The 4,535-nt window shown below is 46.0% G+C and overlaps 1 pseudogene across 1 annotated transcript; it reads left to right on the top strand.

Annotated features, from left to right (window-relative positions):
- Positions 1 to 355: 355 nt before the first annotated feature.
- LOC311590185 (glycosyltransferase 1 domain-containing protein 1-like) lies at positions 356 to 4,162 on the top strand (annotated as a pseudogene). The gene is made up of 4 exons: positions 356 to 538; positions 725 to 844; positions 3,266 to 3,598; positions 3,696 to 4,162. The product of its transcript is annotated as a glycosyltransferase 1 domain-containing protein 1-like (transcript).
- The last annotated feature ends 373 nt before the right edge of the window (positions 4,163 to 4,535 follow it).

Here is a 4,535-nt window from a genome sequence, read left to right as displayed (position 1 = left end):
AACAGATTTTTGCTACATATTCACTCTGTACATGGAAAGCTCCTTAGGAAAAAAAATCTGCACTGTCTCACTGGAACTGTTTGATTTGTACACATATTCAAGGGTGAAAATTGAGAATGCGTTGCAGGAGAGTTTCAGCTCTTCTCCTGATAATCCTGCGTCTTGTGCAAACACAGCCCCAACATGTTCCATGCTATCTTGTCAGTTTCTGCACGTTATTATATGCAAATGTCTCCTAAGAATGCTGAAAAGCCTGTGAAGAAAGTGCACGAGCCCACAAAGAAAGCTATTGACAAAAAAGATTGAATGGCATAGCAATTTTTTTTTTTTAATGTTGATGAAATTGCACTCTCATATGCTCTTTTTGGAAAGCAGACACGAGTGCCAGAACAGAAAGTGTGCAGGACAGACTGATACACATCTTCAAAGTGAATGCGGAGCTAAGCTGGTGTGTTCTGTCGCAAAGACCCATGTGCCTTTTAGGGACTGTGGAAGAGGAAATTGCCTGTTAGGCTATATTTCCGTTATAAAAGATTGGGTGAGCAAGGTAGTGATCAGCGATTATATGAAGAACTAGCTCTTTCTCTACTACCATCAAAACAGTACATGGGGGGGGGGGAACCTCTTGCAAACAAGGTATTTTTGATAATAGCCCAATCTTCCAGATATCCTTCTGTGTTGATGAGTATGGAGATACTACCACAGCAGCCTTTTTACCTCCCAGTTTCGGGTCACGGCTATAGTTTCTGCACTTAGGAGACGCTGCAGCCTCCGAGGCATCTTGTCTGTACGTGGTGATGCCAAGTTCGGTGCTTATCGCCTGATATATGGGCTGATGATGCAGGTAACAATGCCCCGGAAAAGGATTTATGGGAAGGTTTGGGCATTCAGAAGGTCTTGCCATTTGTCAGGTGGATCTGGCACGTAGCATAACAAACAAGGAATGGACGAAGGGAGAAGCTGTCCTGCCCATATGTTGCTCATGTCCAAGGTTTCAGGGAAGTGATTAACGAAAAGCAAGAATCCTAAATCTTAAGAAGTTAGTGAAGTGCACGACACAAAGAGGTTACAAGCAAGAGACTTCTTCAGTTAGATGCTTATCCTAGGTCCCCAGAAGAGAAAGAAAAGGAGACATAAACACTTAACACCAGGCCTTAAATAATTGTGCTTATAAATTATGCTTATAAAATTATGCTTATAAAAATTATTGTCACTTTGGTTTGGTTTAATCCATAGGTTTGGTATTGTGTTTGTTTGTTTGATCTTATTTTATCGTCATTTTTTAAATGTATGTGAGTGCTCTGTCTGTGTGTACAGCTGCATGCCAGAAGAGGGCATCAGGCCCCTGAATAGATAGTCATGAGCTACCAGGTGGTTGCTGGGAATTGAACTCAGGACCTCTGGAAGAACAGCCAGTAAGCTATCTCTCCAACCCCCTTTTTGTTTGCTTTTGAGACAAACTCTGTCACTAAATTTCCTTCCCTGGGGAAATGTAAACAGTGTCTCTTTCCTGCCACTAAGGTGTCAAAGATAACCGAAGTCTGACTCTGCTGTAGTTCACCATAGGGAGCCAATGAGTTTGCCAGGTTTTATTACAGAGCATGGGTGTGGGGTTTCTGACAGGAGTGCGTATGACACCTAAGCATTCTCACCAGCAAGTCTTCACCTAGCATGGATGATGGCTTTCCCACAGGTCCGTGGATGAAGACCCCTTCCCCTAATCTCTCCTAGCTTTTGAAATTTAGCCTGGACCCAAGATCCTGAGGCCAGATACAGCTGGGACCATGCATCTGGCAAGGAGGATGGATGGATATTCAGGTTAGGGCTCAATGACCCTGCTCACCCCTCCTCCTAGAAGGCCATATCAACACTAATGGCTGGTTGATCTCATGATGAGGGCAGCAGATTTGATTGGTGGGGGCCGGAGGGGTTAGCACGTTACAACAGAGTCTTCTCCCTCCTGTCTCTGCCTCTCTGTGTACCATGTATGGCTCTGGAGATTGAACCCAGGGCCTCATGCATGCTAGGCAAATACCTACTAACTGAACCTTGGTCCGTGGCTTTATTTTCCATTTCAGGTAAATACCCATCTAACTCCATGGTAACAAGTATCAAGAAGATAGGATAGTCCAAGAATGGTTTAATATAGATAAACACACACTTAAACTGTTGTTTCACTCTCATCCGTCTCCCTTTATTATTTATTATTATCATACAGAATCATGCTGGGCATGGTGGTGCATGCCTTTAATCCCAGTACTCTGGAGGCAGAGGCAGGTCGATCTCTGTGAGTTTGAGGCCAGCCTAGTCTACAAAGTGAGTCTACACAAGCCAAGGCTACACAGAGAAACCCTGTCTTGAAAAACAAACAAACAAAAACAACACCCCCCCAAACAACCAAAAACAAAACAAAAACAAAAAAAGAAAAAAAAAAAACAAACTAAAACATACATAATCATTTAAACCAGATTCCATGTTTCTGTGTATTATTTAACCAAAGAAGCTTGGATTCATTACATAACTTTAAAACGCACAGTAGCTTTAAATGTATGTTGAAGCACACGGTTGTTGCTTTGCATAGGGATATACATTCTGCAGGAAACTGCTGTGTTGAATGCAGACATGCCCACAAAAGAAAGTGCCATCCAAACATGAGTACCTGAGTGAATCCCAAGCACCCGTGCAAAGTCCAGGAATTGCTGCACACACCTGAACCCCAGCACTGTGTGTGGGGAAGGGGAGCAGGTGGATCCTGGGAACACTCTAGCTAGCCAGCCTGACTGAACTGCTGAGCTGCTGCTGTCTCAAGGTAGGAAGGCCGAGAGCAATCCGAGGAGGAATGGGACGTTCTCTTCTGTTCTTCCCATGTCCATGTGAATGCATCAGCGCACTCATGTGCATGGAACACATGCACACACACACGTACCCACTAGATCATCCATTAGGTAACAGTTGCGTAGCTAATGTTATGTATTTGTGTACATTTATACACAAATCCTTTGGTCTTTATTATTAAGGCTGTCTAAATTTTGGAACATTTGTTGCGTGTTGTGGGTGGGCTTAAACTGCATAAAATATCCCATTTAAAATCAAAGACTATCTCTCCCTTCTCCCTTCCCTCCCCCCTCCCTTTCATGTAGGTCCCCTCCCTCCCTCCCCTTCCCCCTGGCCCTCCCTGCTCCTGAACCTGTAGGCTCTGCCTGGATCGAATGCACGCCTGCCCCCCCATACCCCCCAGGGCCTGTGGCCCAGTCCTTGGCCATAGCTCCTGTTCCTGTCGAAGCTGTGGCCTCACACTGGCAACGCAGACATGGCTGGGCGCCTGCGGGACCACCTAGGAGCTGCAGGCCACGTGTATATTCTGAGAGATGCCTTTGCCTTTGAAAGCCCATCTGAAATTGCCAACCTCATCACAGCTGAGAACCAGGAAGAAGCGCTAGCCCTCCTACCTAAGAGGCGGACTTCTGCAAGGTCATGGCATTCCTTTTGGGGTCATCTTTGGTAGAACTGATTTCAATGAAGATTCCAATCAGAAAGAGAAAAATGAAGTCATGGGAAAGGTTCTGGCGGAAGCCAGGTTTGCCATGGCTGTCACAGCATAGGTGCAGTGGAGATTGACCAAAGTGCTGACAACCTGTAAGTATTCCTTGTAATATGTGGACTCAGACCAGTGAAGGATACTCTATACTTGGTAGACACATTCTCAGAATGGCATCAAGAAGCCATGTTTACATGGTGATTGTGGGTCCTGAGGTAGATTCAGCGTTTACAAGAGAAGTGAAAGACCGGGTGAGGAGGGCTGCAGGGGTGCGGCTGATCCAAGAGATGTGCCTGGAGGATCTGCATGCTGCGATAAGGTCAACAGCTCAGTCTCCGAAGGCATGTCGGCCGCCATCTTGGAGGCAGTGGATTTGGAAGGTCCCGTGTTAGCCAGGAACATCCCCGGGAACTAGGTTGTGGTGGAGCACAGAGTCACAGCACTGCTGTTTTCAAACCCTCATGAGTTCATTCAGTTGGCAAAGAGACTAGTTAGCGATCCCGCGCTGGAAAAGGAAATCGTGACCAATGGAAGGGAATACGTGAGGACGCGTTATTCATGGCAGGTCAAAGAGACACCTACCAGCATATCATCAGGATGCTGGAGACGAGTGTGGAGGATTAAAAGATGGATGTCTGTGCTTGCCACACCAGTCTCAAGAACCATCAGGTGTCCAGCTCTGAGTAAACATCAGGAGATAGGACCTGGTCCTGGACCACTGGAGTCCTAAAGTCCCCAGGAACACACCCATGCCCAACTCTGTGTGGCAGACACAGTTCTGAAGTGCTTGCTGACAGCTCAGTTCTGGGTGGGCTTATAGCTCACTCCTGAAAATGCTTATGGCTCAATGCTCAATGGTCTTATAAATCACTCCAGAAATTTGCTTTTGGCTCAGTCCCAGATAATGTTTGCAGCTTCGTGCAGGATATGAAGGTGCATTTCAGGGCCTCTGGGGGAGTGTTCTAAGAACTGCTTTTACAACTTATGGAGGCCTATT

Source organism: Acomys minous, assembly GCF_964271855.1.
Source record: "Acomys minous genome assembly, chromosome: 19".
Classification (NCBI taxonomy): domain Eukaryota; kingdom Metazoa; phylum Chordata; class Mammalia; order Rodentia; family Muridae; genus Acomys; species Acomys minous.
Note: the sequence above shows the minus strand (reverse complement) of the source record. Positions and strands in the feature narration are given on the sequence as shown.